The sequence below is a fragment of the Peromyscus eremicus genome, chromosome 9 (assembly GCF_949786415.1).
Source record: "Peromyscus eremicus chromosome 9, PerEre_H2_v1, whole genome shotgun sequence".
NCBI lineage: Eukaryota > Metazoa > Chordata > Mammalia > Rodentia > Cricetidae > Peromyscus > Peromyscus eremicus.
In genome coordinates this window covers 93,320,942-93,338,640 of record NC_081425.1, presented here as the reverse complement: position 1 = coordinate 93,338,640, position 17,699 = coordinate 93,320,942, and the positions used below count along the sequence as shown (strand labels likewise).

Here is a 17,699-nt window from a genome sequence, read left to right as displayed (position 1 = left end):
CTGGGCCCAGGGCTTTTACTCTGCTCAGATTATGACATGTAGAAGGGACCAAAGCATATCCCATTGTCGAGCTGGAGGGGAGCTGAGCAGAGTTCAATGGGACAGGCTTACTAAGAAGGAAAGTGGTTCAGGAGATGCTATGGCTTTACAATTTGCCTATGTGGCACACCACACACACACCACACACCACACACCACACACCACACACACACACACACACACACACACACACACACACACACCTTTCAGACACCTGCCTTCATACTTACCTGTCTCTGCCTACATCTGCCCTTTCACATACACTTGCACATACAACTGCTCCCACACACCTGCACCCACATACACACATTTGCTCACACAAAATACAGAGACCTACCCTCACACACATGCCTATATACATACACCTGTCCTCACAGAAAAGTCCATGTGTATGTGTGCACACATTGGTGCATACAATGGCATGCTTACATCTGTATCTGCACATGGAGCCCACCCCATCTGATCACTGCCACATCTCCCATTCTAGATAGAGGACCTACCGGGAGCTTAGCCACCTCCCATGAGGCTCTGCTTCACTGAAGCTAACAGGAATATGGGAGTTCTGTCTCCAAGCTAAGGAGACTGGAGATGCTCCTCTGCACAAACTGGAGCACCTGCTCACAAAACAGCACCCACTGTCACCACTGCTGAGTTAGAGTAGTCTTGGCAATGCGGAGCCAGCCTGTCTTCTGCCAGCTCCCAGACAGAGGCCCAAAAGGCCTCCAAGCGCCATCCCACATCAAGGCCCATTCAGAGGAAGCACATGTGACAAGCACATGGCCCCTTGCTCATGGGCTCTAAGCATAGCAGTCAGGGTAGGGAGAAAGGCCAAGTGAGTGCCCAGCCAGGGCAGACCCTGAGGGAAGTCAGGATGGCAGCTGCTGCCAGGTGCCCACACGCTGGGTCAGCATCTAAAGGCAGGCCATAGATGACATCACAGGGAGGCGGTGGATACGAGATGGCAAAGAAGGCCCAGACAGGCAGGAGTCGATGGGGAAGGAAAGGGCCCGTGGTCACTTGGCCTTAGCTCTCCCCATACCTGCAGTGTAGGTGGCACAGGCTCAGAACCTATTGTGACATGGTGGCAATGCAGTGCAACAGTGCCCTGCTTGTAAATGCTTCAAGGTCTCAGGTTGCTCAGATGGCTTTAGAGACCACCCGTCAGCATCAGCAGTCCTCCCTCTGTGGAGACTTGGAGGCCGGAGAAGAAAGCAGCAGTGTACTCCCGGTGGTCAAAGGCCTTTGCCTCTGTTCCTCCCTAGGCCAAGGGGAACGTCCAGGATGCCCCTAGTTCACCCCACCCACCCGCCCCACACCAGCAATGAGAGACTCTACAACCTAACGAGGCCCCGCTTTGCTAAAGCAAGGCGCTGCTGACCTCAGCTAACAAGAGTGGCTCAAAGCTCACAACATGCAGGCCAGACACCATCTTGCTCTGCCTGTCTCCAGCTGCCAGCAGGGGAGTTCCTGGATGGCATACCCTGGATCACCATGCATGTGATGTTCACAGTGAACCCCTGTGGTGACATGCTTCCCTAAACTCAATGTGACATCCTTAATGACCCACAAAGGGATGCAGCCAGGAGACTTGAGCCACTGCGTGTCACAAAACAAAGGGGTCAGCTTCTGATCGACAGGCCACCTAAGTAACCAGATCCAGACCCCTCAGACATGACCAACGACACATGAAACCTGTGCCATGTCATCTGTAGGTCAGGCTGAGGGTAAGCCAGAGGGTAGTCAGCACAGATGGGCAGCATGGCATGGCCTCAGCCGGCTTAACAGAGACCAATGCCGCCCACACACTTGGCCTTCCGTCAGAGTGATCGTGTATCAACTACACCTGCTCAGTGGTTCCGGAGTACCAGGCTCCATTCTGAGCTAAGCTGGTAAAGCAGTAGGTGTAGGTGTTGGTGAAAGGTAGATTAGATATAGCCATAGGTACAGATGATGTGTAGGTATAGGAATAGGTATGAGGGAGATGTAGAAATAGATATAAGTATAGCTGTTAGAATGGGTGTAGGTACAGATGAGATATAGATATAAGCATGAGTATAAATATAGATGTAAGGTATGGCTTAGGGATGGATCTAGCTAAATAAATAATAGGAAGGCAGGTGCCTAGATAAGGTATGGGAATATAGAGGTATATATACAGTCACCCAGTGAGGAAACAGATATTTTAAGTATAGATACAGGCTCCTCTTGGATCTTACCACAAGCCTACAGGGTAGAGAGATTTATTCCCCTCCATAACAGGAAAAAAAGTATGAAGAAGAGCCTGGACCATCAGCCCGAAGCAGCCTAGAAATCAGGCCCTAATCAAAGATTTGGAAATGATGCCATGGGGAGTAACCAGCATCCTCCAGTTCAGGTGGCTGTGGCTATAAATGAGGCGGATGCCATGAGTCCAGCAGCGGAAGAAGACTCCAGGTTCCGGTATGTTTTCCTTGCTCGTTTTTGTCACTAAAACTAGGGAAAACATCATAGGCTTCAGACACTTCCTCCACACTTTCTCCTGTGAGTGAGGCCAGGGGAATGTAGGTGAGAATTCGACGCAGTCCCTCCAGGAAGAGCTTCTCCAGGGAAGACAGGCTCACCCCTCAGCATGTGGTTGAGATCCCGGCGGCACTGGGTCACATAGAGGCAGAGTGGAACCAAAACCACAACCTGCCAGGCACCGGGACCCTGCCAGGTACTGGCCCTGGGCATGAGAGACTTAACCACTTCTAAACCTCTGGCCCCTCTGAAATGTGACTATAACAATGATAGCTGCCCTTGAGGAGAACCTAATGATCTTCACGCAGGCACTGACACTTGCCACTGGGCTTGGGGAGGGACTGAGGGACACACATAGGGCAGAAACTAGGGCTTTCAGTCATCAACGGGGATTTAGCCTCCATTGCTTGGGCTCTGGCCAGGTCCCAGGCCCCAGGACACAGATATGGCCATGTGATGCTTATTCCTGCAAGCCATGCTATTGGGACTCTTGGGAGCCCCAGGGGCTGGTAGGGAAGACAGATACCTGACTTCTGGCTGTGCTATGAGGGCATAAAAGAAAGTGACAGTGACCACTCCTTCCGGGGGCCAGAAGGCTACACAGTGGAGGACTTAAAAAGCTGGAAAGATGAGATCCAGAAGGATGCAAGAAGAAAGTCTAGGGGTATGGAAGTTGCTGGAGGGGCTGAGCGTGGGAGGCTCCATGGGGCATGTGGTAGATGTAAAAATGGGAAAGAAAGATCCAGGGAAAAGAGGACTTGACATATGAAAAACATAAGTGACAATGGTCAACTCATCTCCCACCATTTCTCTGAAGGTCTGGACACTCCTCTGGGTCAAGTCATTGATAATCTCATGTCAAATTGAGAGTTGGGGGCTACCCCAAACAAAGGGCGATCAGGTGAAAGCCTTGTGCCTGGCCCCAGGAACTTACCACTCAATTTATAGGGGCTGCTACAGCTGCTTTACCAAGTACCTTTAGGACAGAGAGGAAAAGGGAAAGGGACCCCTGGCTGCTTGCCACAAGTGCCAGAACCAAGAAGAACTGTGTATGAGTTTGGGCTCCTTGCTTCCTGCCAACTATGGCCAGCTGGACTAGCAGGCTACAGAAGACAGCTGGCCAACCCCTCCTCAGAGCCCTGGTTTGCACACAACAGCCTGGCTGTATCTGGTGTCTGCCATGACTTTCTAGCATCACCCGACGCTTTAACAGCTTAGCTTTCCCGAACTGGATGGCATCTCAGTAGTCAGTTTAACGCTGAGCTGTGTGCTTTCAGCTCTGAGCTTGTACCGTCCTCAGATTTTCTCAGGTCTCCTAGCCATGCAAGCTGAAGGTGGCTACAATGAGGACCCACAGATGACATGCCCACAAACCCCAGACAATCCTCCTTCATCAATAATGGTCGCCTCCTCCTCTTCCATCTCACATGGCGGCAGCTCAGCCCCGCAACTTTCTGCCTCCACCAAAAGTGCCCATCTCTGAGTCATTCTATCACCTCCTCTAGAAAAAGGCACCTGTGGCTGTGCTCACCGCAGCCCAAAGATGCTCTGCCAAAGGCCAAGCCATATGGCAGAATCTAAGTATGTGCTCAAAAGTAAGGGCAGGGATCCTTACCACTCACCACTGATGCACCTGCTTGCCAATCCACAGCCAAGTTCTGTGGCAAATGCCAAGAGACTGCCAAGAGACTCCCACGTCTCCTGCAAAGTTACTCCCTCAACAAGAACAGCCACTGGGAAAGAGCTCGGGAAGCTGAAGAGAGGCCAGTTTTCCAGGTCGACATTACAAGGCTCACAATAGCTCTGTCATCTGTATTGCACACAAATGTACAGGATTCCTCTTGCAATGTGCACTTAAAGACATTAATGCTGCGTCCACAGGCAAGACAAAGCGTTCTTGCTATTATTCTAGAATGTGTTCAACATCCACACTAAAACGTTGGTCTTCAATTGACTCAAACAAAATGGAACTTTATGGAAGCCAAAAAGTCCTGTTGAACTACCACAGGCCCTCCTGCGTGCTTCTGGAAGAAGAGCAACTTAACTATGTTAGAGTCTCTGAAACATGGTACCTCAGTCATCAGGCTCCTGCTCACACTTCACCATAACCATTACCCCCCAAACCCCAAACAGCAAGGCACAAACTTCCAGATAAAGAAGCTCCATCTAGCAGTGGGTATCCATAATTTCCCTCGAGTGTATGGCCAAGGCCTTCCCTAGGAACAGCTAGCAACTGAGCCCAGCCTCATGGGCACAACAGGCATTGCAGGACCACTACTCTGAGAGAATGCAAGCAAGCAAAGCTACATCTCCCAGAACTCAGCTACTTCCTGCTCAGCAGTGAGACTCCCTCATCTGTGTCTGCCCAAGCTTTAGTGTGGACAATGGTCTATGTAGAGACCACTGTTCCACCTCCCACAGCTCTTACTCTAAGAGTCTACCTGAACCAAAATGCATAGCTTGAGGAATGGGTTCAGGAGACTTCTGTCATTCAAGGTCAAGAGGATAACTGGTGACTCCCCACAGTGATGCCTGGGGAAAACGCAGGGGGCCCACAGGGTCCTCATCTCTGAAGACCAAGCAATATCTCCAGCCCAGGAGCATCAGCCAGTCATAAGAAACAGACAGGAAGTTCCATGGGACAGTATTATCACTTATATCACCTTCCTAGTTGTCAATTATTAATATCAGAGCATCAGTGAGCTGGACCATCCACAGGTTTCACTTGCTTCCTTAGCAGGTCAGCACAGGCCATTTTCACTCTACTTCCTCAGGCCTCCGATGACACATCCCATGGCCTGCCCACTCTCCTGATGGCTGCTGGTTTCATCTTTTAAAATGGTTCTGATCGTTCCAGTTCCCTACTTCCCAAGCCACACTCTCTCTAGCCTACCCTCTCCCCCACCTCACTTCCTTCTGCATAGTCTCCTGTCTGCCTACCTCAAATCCACTGGGCACTGCCCTCCAGAGGAGGCCCAGTCCAACTGAAACATCCCACACACCATGACTGACTCAGGGATGAGCTGGTGACCCACCCTGGCCCCAACAGTGTCACTGAGCTTTGCTGGAGTTTCCCAGGGAGGGACCCTCACTCATGCTAAGACCAGACACCAAAGAGCAGAAGAGATGGAGGTCACTATTGATAGTTATGATAAACGGCCTCGTGGAAAGGTCACAATCACGACAGAACCCAGTGCTAGTTTTAGAGCTTTATGAGGAGGGAAAGGGGGGAAGAGAAAAAGAGGAGCCAGGCCTGGGGGGAGGGAGCAGAGTGGAGAGCAGAGAGGGAACAGAGACAGAACACAGAGAGAGGGTGGGGGTCCGCGTCAGGCTTTTTTAATGCAGGTACATAGTCGCCAGCGCCCGCTGATGATGTAAGACACAAGACCCCAAGCTGCGCAGGTGCCAGAGTGAGGGCAGGAGCCTAACATCTATGGTCATGTTTGTCACCAGGCAGGAAAAGCATTCCTCTGGGGGAAGCAGACTGAGGAGAGAAGGGAAGAATAACACAGAAGGAACCAGAGAGAGAAAACAGGAACAACAGGCCTTATGATCATAGAAACTGTGAGATCCAGACGTGCTTGAAGCTAGATGTATCCTTGAAAAGCAAGCTTTAAAAAAAAAATGGGGCTGGAGAGATGGCTCAGCGGTTAAGAGCACTGGCTATTCTTCTAAAGGTCCTGAGTTCAATTCCCAGCAACCACATGGTGGCTCACAACCATCTATAATGAGATCTGATGCCCTCTTCTGGCCTGCAGGCAAAGTATGCAGGCAGAACACTATAGACATAATAAATAAATAAATCTTTTAAAAAAAAAATCTCTTTTTACTTAAACCAGTTTAGCCTGGATTTCTGTCACTTACAACCAAGAGTCCTGATTAATATAACTCTCTATGCCCACAAAAAGAAGTGAACTAACTAGGTGGTGGTGGTGGTGGCGGCGGCAGAGCACGCCTTTGATCCCAGCACTTGGGAGGCAGAGGCAGGTGGATCTCTGTGAGTTCCAGGCCAGCCTGATCTACAGAGTGAGTTCCAGGACAGCTACACAGAGAAAGACTACACAGAGAAACCCTATCTCAAAAAGAAAAGTGATAAATTTCAGGGGAAGGGGACTGGAAAGATGGCTAAGCAGTTAAAAGCACTGGCTATTTTTCCAGAGGATCTAGGTTCAATTCCCAGTACCCACACGGCAGCTCACAACTGTCTGTAACTCCAGTTCCAGAGTATGTGACACCCTTACACAGGCAAAACAGCAGTGCAAATAGAAAACTGATAGATAGATGATAGATAGATAGATAGATAGATAGATAGATAGATAGATAGATAGATACAGACAGACAGACAGACAGACAGACAGACAGACAGACAGATAGAAGTGAACTGAATGGCAGTGCTGGAAAATGGGGAGAGGCTGGCTGGGTTATGGAGAGGCTTCTTTTCTGCTGATGAACATGCACTTTCACAGGCAAGAGACTTGCCTCAGTTCATACTGTCCTGAAGCCCAGGCCAGAGAGGAAACACCCCAGAGAAGGATGGTGATTCCGGCAGGTTCTCAGTCCCTGCAAGGCTCCACTGGAGGACCTGAAGTGGGTCCCAGGCACAGACAGTCTCATGTCACAGGACAGCTACATACATCACGGGAGTCACTGCCACTCTGCTCCCAGGGCTATAGGGCTCATCTGGAGTGAGGCCACTCTAGGCCATAGCATGAGGCCCAAGAGTGAAGCCAACTAGTAGTGGAATGGTAGGTAGCTGAGTGCAGAGCAACCCCAGATCCACAGCACAGCAGGCAAAATACACAGACCTCCAACTTTCAGAAGCTACTGGAGGAGGGGAAGCCAGGGACCAGGGGGAAAGGGGAGCTATTTCCAAAAAAAGACTCAGTAGAAGGCTTGTGGGACTCCCCCAAAGCCATGCCCATCCCATCCCACAAAGCCTTTGATCTCCCCAGTGAACCCCCAACTTTTTAGCTGTTCCTGGGCAAGGGCTGCCATCCATCCACAGTGCTTCTGTACTTATTCCAGCTGCCCATGGTTCACAGCGCTGGGGTTCTGCTGTAGTGTCTGTCCCATACAAGGTCAGAAGAATTACAGGAATGAGGGCCACACCCACCCCATCAATAAAGGAACCACTCAGTAAACACCAGTACCCCATCCTATGCCCCAGACACAGGCACAGCTCCAGACCAAGGCCTAGGACCATTACAAGTGGCAGCAACATGCAGCCCTGATATCAGGGAAATCCTTCCTAGCTGACAGGCAGAGCCAAGTGGACCAGGTAGGCCTATGCTGGACAGGGCCCTGAACACAGGGAGGAACAAAAGAGGTTCCACATTCTCCATCCCCAACCCCCACCTCTGTGCGCACGCGCGCGCGCGCGCGCGCGCGCGCGCACACACACACACACACACACACACACACACACACACACACACACACACACACGGCTCCTGGTGCCTGAAAGTTCTCTGCTCATCCACAAGCTCCATTTAAGAGTTCTCAGGAGTGACAGCAGCCAAGATGAGCAAAGCTGGAGCAGAGTGACAGAGAGAATAGACTCCGGCATCACCCTGCAGCCACCTGCCCCAGGGAAGCAACACAATCCCCAGCAGAAAGCCTCAGATCTCAGGAACAGCAGCTCCTTGGCATTTGTTGGTAAACTCCAATTGACAGCTCTGAGAAGCAGCTGCCCCGGGGGCAACTCCTAGGAGTCATAAGAGCAAACAGAGATCTCCTCCCCTGGGACTGGAGAGGAACCTAGGTATCAGTCCTCCCTCCACCCACTTCCTCCCTGTCCTCAGGAACAAACCTCCGTGTGTGTGTGTGTGTGTGTGTGTGTGTGTGTGTGTGTGTGTGTGTACAGCCTGGTGGTAGTGAGGGCTGGTGTGGGGAGATGAATGGAAGTGAGCAGGAGCATGTCTGTGGGAGCACTTGAGCGTGACCAGGTGTGTGAGGGTGGGGGGAGTTGGGAATTAAAAGGTGGACGGGAACAGACGGATGGGCCCCCCTACCGCTTGCCCCAGTTCTCACGGTCTCCTGCCCTGAATTAGTTTTACCCACAACTGTGATCATTTACTGATGTATTTTATCATCTATGGAATAGCAATGAGCTGGATGTGGTTCTCAATCCCGTGGGGCACGAAGGATTGAAGGCTCCAAAAACCCACAGCCCTCAAAGAGCCGAGACCGAGGCAGACCCTCCTCCTCACTGGCCCTACCTATTATGTGACACCCAGACAGAGCTCTGTCCAGTCTGCCAACTGTGCGTGCATTACTTCCTCCCAGCCAACAGGCCAATGGCCTCCTGGAGCCTGACTCTGCCTACAATGTGCCACCACTCCCTTCCTTCCCTGCCCACCCTGCAGGGTCTCTCTGCGGCGCCCCGGGGTGGGGGTGGGGCCACAAACACCAAAGCCAGTGGGGAAGGAGCAGTCCCCTCCCTGTCCCCAGGGCACCCAGCAGCTCATTAACCAGCCCCAGAAGCACTTCTCATCCAGCAATGCCTTGGGGATCAGGGCAGACAGAAAGAGGAGCTGTTGGATTTGATTACTTGGCTCTGCCCAACAGGGCCATTTACATGTTAAAGACTTTTGTCTTTTATTATTATTCTGTATATTACACTTCAAACAAAAGCCCAAATCAGTGCTCAGAGCAAAACCCATTTGTATTTTCCACAAAGCAATCTGTGATTTCCAGCCCCAGCCTCGGGGTTCCCAGGTGCTGACCTGAGGGGCGCTGGCTGGGGACCGATGTGTTATCTGGACTGCACAGAGCAGGAGGGCAAAAGACACTCCACAGCCACCACCAGGGCTTGCTCTGGCCCAGGCACTGTCCCCAAGCCATTCTTACCAACGAAGACCTCTTCGGTCTTGGGGCTATTGCCCTAATCAAATGAAAACTGACTGAATGACAAAGACGAATGAAAAATTTAAGTCAATAATGTCAAATATTCAAAAGTCAACTAAAATGAATTAGTAGATGAGAGAACACATTAGCAAATGATCCCAGTTGTGAATAAAGCTGTTTTGAGGCAGGGGACCGTGAGAGCTGGTGCAGTAGCATAGGTGGATCACGCGGGGAATCACTGGGGAAAACCGGGAAGATCCCTGTGCAGCTCTGGGGAGGAGCAGAAAAAGATCTCCTGAGAGTCAAAGCCAGGTGGCTGAAGGCAGAACTTTTCACCCTTCACTGTGGCCAGAACCCAAGCACTTTAAAAGGACTTTGTTGTCCTGTCTGTCACTCTGGTGAGGAGGGAGCTGTGGTACCAGAAGGCACTGTGTTCCTCTGCACCATAGAGGACAGCTTCCAACCAATGGAGCCAAAATCTACCTTGCCCATATCTCCTGCAGAAGCTGTGCCCGCCTCCCTGTTCCTCCCACTGCCAGGGAGGTTGGAGGAGCTGGGTTGTGTTCAGTTCTGGCAACTCCTGCTGGGAAGCACCCTGCTCTACCAGTCCTGAGTTCATCACAGAGGCTCCACACAGTGGCTGCCAGCCACAGCCCATCTCTAATAGCTTCATGCATGCCTTAGAAGGCCTGGGAACCAGCATTCTGTGCCCCTAGCTGTTGTAGAATATTATTTTAAGATGTGTTACATTTGTTTATGCTGTGGAACATCTGTTCAATGGTACAACGGTATGTTACATTCTTTTATGTTGCATTTGTTTAACTCTGTGAAGCTGTGTTACTTTGCCTGTCTAAAACACCTGATGGTCTAATAAAGAGCAGAACGGCCAATAGTGAGGCAGGAGAAAGGATAGGCGGGGCTGGCAGGCAGAGAGAATAAATAGGAGGAGAAATCTGGGAGGAAGAAAAAAGAAGAAAGAGCAAGAGAACAAGGAAAGGAGGACGCTAGAGGTCAGCCACACCGCCAGTAAGAGTGAAAGTAAGTTATACAGAAGTAAGAAAAGGAAAAAGCCCAGAGACAAAAGGTAGATGGGATAATTTAAAGTTAAGTGAAGCTGGCAAGAAATAAGCCAAGCTAAGGCAGAGCATTTATAATTAAGAATAAGCGTCCATGTGTGATTTATTTAGAAGCTGGGTGGCGGGCTCTCCAAAAGAGAAAAAACAACCAACTACACCTAGGTCATCACTAAATGAGGCCATAAACAAAAAACTCTGCGGTAAGAGGAAGAATGATTACCATATGGCATAAGAGAAACTGTAGGTTATTAAACGGATTGCCACTGTGGTTGCAGCGTGCCCATCATCTGCTAGCAGACAAGTTCTAGAAGGGACCACAGAGAAATTAAACCTTTTCCCTTATTAAAGCGGGGAGGTGGCAGGCAGCCCTTCGGTTTTCTTTTTAATGCTGCAGTTGCCATTGCTATTTTGGTTATATGATAAATAAAAATGTAATTTTAAAAATTAATTATTCTCTCACAGGCAGATTGAATAGCCATTATCAGTAGAGTTTCAGAATTTGGATTTTTATTGGACTTGGAATCTTTGCATCTATATATAATGAGATAACTTGAGAATGGGATCCAAGTCTCAACGTAAAATCTATTTATGATCCGTATGTACCACATACACATTAGACTGAAAGTCATTTCACATGGCATCTTTAATAATTTTGTGCATGAAGTAAAGTTGCATGATGTCGAGTTTTCCACTTGTGATATCTTGATGTCTGTATGCAAAAAAAAAAATCTTCGGAGCACTTCAGACTTCGAATATTAAGGAACACTTACCTTGTACTGTGGATGTAGGGGAATGAACAAGGACCTCACTTAAAGAAGCAGCAAGGAGTGCCAGCACTTAGGAGTGAGCATTGCTAGAGCTGTGCGTGACCTACATAAACCACTAAACTTTAATAGGGAGTTATAAAAGATGCTTTGAATAAATAGAGAGAATAACTGTTCCCAGATGGTAAGACTGCATGTTATAAAGATGACAATTTTCCCAAAAGTTAATTTACAAATTTAATTCAATCCCACTCAAAAATCTCGAAATGATTTCTTTAAGGAATTAAACAAAATTATTCTAAAATAATTTTGAAAATAAACAGATGAGAAAATTAGCTAAAATTCTGGAAAGGAAAAGAAATGTGAGGGAAGTAGATAAAAATATCATAAAGCAATAATAATCAAGGTACTGGAGAACTCGCACAAAAATAGACATAAGGATCAGAATTTTGAAATCCAGAAATAGACTTAATTACACCAAGAATTGAATGTATTAGAAGTAGCCATCAGCAAAACAATGGGGAGAGGAATTCCTGATTAATAAATTAATTATGCTGGTAGTTTTGAGGAAACGTGATTAATTCAGACACACACTGTACAATCACACACTGAAAAATAAACTCTAGAGAGATAAAAGGGTCAAACAGATACATCAAATAGCAAGCAATAGGAAAAATATTTCTCACTTCTTTAAAGAGAGTGACATCTTTTCAAGTAACGTACTGGCAAAAAAAAAATATAAATAAAAAGATAACTGATTCAATACTATCAGAAGTTCCAAACTGCTGGGCGTGGTAGTGCAGGCCCAGAATCCCAGCACCCAGCAGGGGCAGACACGAGGATCCCAAGTTCAAGGCCAGTCTAGACTACATAGTGAGATTCTGTCTCAAAAACTGTTTTTGAAAAAAAGCACAAAAGCTTTGTGGAAAAGAAACAAACAAGGTAGCTAAAATTAAAATAGTCTAGGAGAAACATTTGTAGCAAAGTGGCCGCTGAGTGTTGCTAACTCTGTGGTGTAAGAAGCTTGCATGAACGGTTATTTTTAAAAAGCTTCAAGATGCCACCAGATGAATGGGCTGAACAGAACATCCACCTATGGGGTGACACACAGAGGAAAAGGCTCCATTTGTCTAGAAATGAAATAGGAAATCATTTCACATCTACTACAATAGCCAAAACAGAAAAAGAAGAAAAGAAAGGAAGGAACAAAGAAAAGAAAAGGTTTGTAATGAAGCATTGAATCACTGAATGCAGGTTGAGTTATCATAAAACTCATCTTCTCGCACACACTCAGATCCAAATGACCCTTTTTGAAAACAATTTGTAGTTACTATTCCAAGGACCGCCCCCCCCCAAAAAAAGAGCTCTCGACCCAGGCATCTCAGGTTTTCTAAGAAAATCATTCATTAGTTAGAAAGGGCTACTTTAAGGAGATGTTCGTCACTGTGTGGCTTATAACACCCAGAACCGGAAGACAAGCTGAACCTCTCATGAAAAGGGATGCTTAAGAAAATTAGAGAACATCAACTTAATGGCCAATTTATGCAGCCATTGAAATGATAATTACGGAAACCATGTAGCAACAGTGAAAAATGTTTACAGTATAATAAAGAAAGCCGTTAACCAAAACTGTAGTTGTGCTTTGATTAAAAATATGCCCATGGACCAAGAACTGGAAGGGATTTTGCAGAATTAAAATAGAACCATGGGGTCCGCTCTGTCACTTCCATTCTGGTGGAACTGCATTTTGGGGTGTTACGTAAGCAATGGCTGTGTGGTCAGCCTCACTGGTGTGTGTCAATGAGCTGTAGAAACTGCACACTGGGACCATGGGTCGTGGGCAGCCCTTGGCCGTTCTCAGCCGAAACTTGGGGCTCAGTGGGGTCCGTTCCGCCTGGGCGGTGTGTGTCTTCTGAGATGGCACAGATGCTCTCCTCACCTCCCTAGAAAACTCCCCATCGTTCAGGACTGAGTCTGGAGCTGGTTTCCTCCCCTTCCTCCCTATACCTCCTACAAACTCTGCCACCACGGCCCCAAGACTCCCCAACACATTTGCCAGCATTGTGGCCCTTGTCTCCACTCTGAGTGCCGAAAAAAGGGGGGGAAAAGAATATTTTCAGAAAAAGAGATACTTCATTCATATAACTTTTATTACAGTATATAGCTGTAATTTTACAAGCTTTAGTTGTTGCTAATCTTACAGTGTCTAAATTATAAACTGAATTTTGTTGTAGGTGCGTATGCATAAGATGGAACACAGCACAGAGTTTGGTGGTATCTATAGGTTTAGGCATCGACTGGGGTTCTTGGAATTCATGCCCCAGCGGGGGACCGCTGTGTGGCATCCTGAGAGCCCCCACCATCTCAGCTTGGTCCTGCCTTTGACGCCACACAACCCAGCCTTCTCAAAGTCCCAACCGAGCCACCAAACACTTTTGAATGAAGCTGTAGTTATCAGGGGACAGAAGGAACTGGGCTCCACCCTAATGGAGCGGCACTAGCCCTACATGGAGAACAGGCTTAGATCCCCAGAGAACCATAGCCAGGGGAGAAGATTAGAGAAGACAGACCCCATAGCATCAGGAACAGTGCAGGAGGCGGAGCAGCTGCAGTTATGGAGGCTCAAATTCCACTTCTCCCACATGCCTGCTGATTGGTCTGGGGCTGCTGCAGCTGAGCAATGGACGGCAGGAGAGGAGAGAGTATGCCACACCAGCTCCCCTCATCACCATCCATTCAGGATGGACCAGCCATATGCAGGCCTCAAAGGTCCTCCTCCCACACTCTCAAGAAGAGTAAGGGAAGAAATCTTTATTTGAGAAATAAAACAGCCTACCTCGAAGAAAAGAGACAGCTGGCCTAGTCACCATGGAGACCAAGTCACAGGTAATAGGCAAGCTCGGAGGTAACTCTGGCCTGTGACCCAGATGCTTCTGAATCTGGAGGTGGGGGAGGGATCCTGACAGATCCTCGCTCAGGGTAGCTTTCAACTTTCTGCTTCAGGTTGAAATGTCCAAACTCAATCGTCTCCATCCATCTCTCTCCGCTACCGACACCGTTCATTTCCGTTCATTTGCCTTCCTGTTGCGCTAATGGTGTGTGGCTAAGCCACGGCATAGAAAAAAAGATATCAAATTATACAGCGTTTTCTTTCCCCTGAGCCTGCACACATGTGCTCTTCTCTTCAGCTCGGCAAACTCTAAAGGGGGGAGCAGGCTCACTCTTACCCAATCCTGAACCCACTCAACAGGGGGCTCACCATCCAGGCAGGGAAGCCCCAGGCACAACATACCATTCCAATCTTATACCTGACCCTTGCAAGGAAATGGATAGCAGAGAGCCCCGAGGCCTTGGAAAGAGACAGCCAACACATGCGGCTCTTCCTCTGCACACTATTTGTCTGAGTCACTAGGACCAAAGTTTCCACAAGTTGAACCGTCATTGATAATAGCAACTCGTCCTCCTTCAGACCTTGGAACTGTTAGGAGGGCAGATATTCACAGCCCTTGGGTAGCAACTATTCTTATCCAAGAGAAATAAACCTATTCCTCGGGTCTTGCATGATTTTGTAGCTCAAGAAGCCTCTAAGGCTATATATATATATTCTTACCTCCAAAATGGGCTCAGCTGCAAGCCATGTTTCAGTGCCTGTCTCCCAGGTCACCGTTTCCACCCCATTCCACTTCCTGCTCCTGACAGTAGAGTCTCCCCAGCACAGCTCCATTTCTCTACCCTAGCTGTCCTCCTCACCCTTGTGCATGATCGAGGCCATGCCCAGGTGGAGTTTCTGCAGGACATGACCCAGCCTGGCAGGTGAATCCTGTACACAGTGAGCAGTTCCTCCATGGGACTTACTTCATGCAAGGGTGCAGGGCAGGAAGAGGTAATGATCCTCACCCAGCAGGGCTGTCACAGGGAGTGAGGAGGGTAAAAAATAGAAAGAGGGATGAAGGACAACTCTAATGTCTCTAGAGGCAGAGAGAAGCTGTCTGTGGTGCCTTTTGTGAGCAAAAGAACTTCTAATACCACTTTAAGGACCCAGTGCAGCCAGGGGATTCCTCCCTCACCTCTGGAAATGTAAATGCTCACCGCCAGCATGGCACTTGCCTAGTCCAAGTGCACAAGGGGCACAGCTCTGAATGGAAGTTTGGTGTCCAGCCATAAATCAAGCTGCAAGTTTTCAATGTAAACTACAGAACACACAGTACCCCAGTTACAAGTTCACACCACAAACATCTAGTTTACACTTCCCTCCTGGCCCAGCTCCGGGATTACAGACAATAGGGGGTAAAGGAATGGGCTGAAGGACAAAATGGGAAACAAATGGCTAGATCCAGCAGGTGGCAGATCCTACAAGACAAGTGACCCAGACAACGGGACAAGAGAGAAGCAGTGCCTTTCGCCATCAGCTCACCGATGCAGAAAAGGAGGGAGACAGGAGACTGTGGAAGGGTCTGGAGATAGCCCCCTTGCTTGCCACCCAAGCAGAAGGACTGGAGTTTAAATCCTCAGAATTCACATAAATGTCAGGTGGGTGTGGCAGCCTGTCTGTAATTCCAGCACTCAGAAGGCAGAGACCGTGGACCCCCAGAGCAAGCTGGTTAGTGAGATGGCCATATCCATGAGCTCCAGGCTTAAGAGAGCCTGCCTCATTGAATAAGGTAGAAGAGTGATTAGAAGTGATTCCTGACATGATGAGTACATGAGTGTCTACACACACACACACACACACACACACACACACACACACACACGTATCCACATATGTGCAAAACATGCACACACACAGGCATACCAAGCACGTAACAATTTTAAAAGAAGTACAATGAAGAGATTGTTCTAGACCTTGGCCACTCAAAGCCCATTCAATGACCCACCACCTGTAATGTCACTTTAGAAGTAGTTAGTTCCAGGAAAGGCACAAAGCTACACAGAGAAACCCTGTCTCAAAAAACCAAAAAAAAAAAAAAAAAAAAGAACTTTCTTTGCTGGGTGGTGGTGGCACATGCCTTTAATCCCAGCACTTGGGAGGCAGAGGCAGGCAGATCTCTGTGAGTCCAAGGCCAGCCTGGGCTACAGAGTGAGTTCCAGGAAAGGCGCAAAGCTACACAGAGAAACCCTGTCTCGAAAAACCAAAAAAAAAAAAAAAAAAGAAGAAGAAGAAGAAGTTGTTGGGAAAGCAGAATTTCAGGCCCAAATCATTGCATACTAGCAGGACCTCCAGGTGGTATGTATGTGTGCATATGATTCTGACACACACTCACCTAATAAGGACAACAAAATGTTGTCCTGTGCTGCATCCTAACTTGAACCAATTAATCAGAAGATATATCTGGGGGCAACTAGTCAAATGTGAATATGAATGGTGTTAGATTAGGCTAAGAAATTATTATTATTATTATTATTATTATTATTATTATTATTATTATGATCTTGATAGTTACGAAAATCTCCAAATGTATCTTCAAACCTAGGGCCTATTAAGCACACTAGTTCTTCCTTAGCCAAGAGAAATCTGCTACTACCTCCACTAGATGTTAGAAGCTACAGAGTACCAGACATTGTAGGTACCATATTTTCCCTACTTACATGTATCTATAATAGTTTAATATATAAATGAGGTGCATCAAGAGATTAAAACAACTAATAATAAACAATTATCACAACGAACTGTAGTCATGGTTATGTGAATGAATTCTCTCACTCTCTCGATAATGCAATCACCCTTCTTTCAATGAGTGGCTAAGATCATAGACAGTAACATGGTTGGACTATAGTATTTAGGAGTGAGATGTCATGGTGTCTGCAATTTACTTTATATTTCAAAACCAAAAGTAGATGGAGCAGACATATGGCAAAAATGTGGACAACTGTCAAATCCAGATGATGGATATATGAACATACATTGAAGACATTAGTGCCCTAATCTGAAACAGTTGGGACAAGAGGTGCCTCAGAGTGGGATTTTGGAGAATCTGCAGGTATATAATGAGACATCTTGTGCCAAAACTCAACACCAAATCCATGTATGTTTCATAAACACAATATACAGGCCACACGGCCTGAAGAAGGTTTTGTTCTTTTTCACAGTTCTGTGCATCACACAGCTTCACAGCAGGAACTTTCTGCTTGTGGCATCATACTGGACCTGAGAACTTTCAGATCGTGGAGCAGCTCAGATTTCAGAACTCCGGACTGGAGATGCTCAGTCTTTACCAGCCAAACTGCTCCTCTGACTGCATAAAAATGTTTCATGATGGATCTTAGAAGTAAAGGGGGCTAGAGATGGCTCAGCAGTTAAGAGCATGCACTGCTCTGGAAGAGAACCTGAGTTCAGTTCCCAGCACCCATGGCAGGTGACTCACAACCGCCTTTAACTCCAATTCCTGGAAGATCCAACTCCTCTGGCCTCTGGGACACCCGCACTCACATGCCTACACTTACACACAGACACGTAATTTAAATAATAAAAATA

General features: G+C 47.7%; 1 protein-coding gene and 1 long non-coding RNA gene across 3 annotated transcripts in view; one reads left to right on the top strand and one right to left on the bottom strand.

The window, feature by feature from the left end:
- Positions 1-17,699, bottom strand: part of Grid1 (glutamate ionotropic receptor delta type subunit 1) — a 731,151-nt gene that overhangs the window by 656,431 nt on the left and 57,021 nt on the right. The gene's annotated exons all lie outside the window — the stretch shown is intronic.
- Positions 1,652-6,310, top strand: LOC131919730 (uncharacterized). Its single transcript, XR_009381404.1, has 3 exons — positions 1,652-1,763; positions 2,299-2,478; positions 5,992-6,310. It is a non-coding gene; the product is annotated as an uncharacterized LOC131919730 (long non-coding RNA).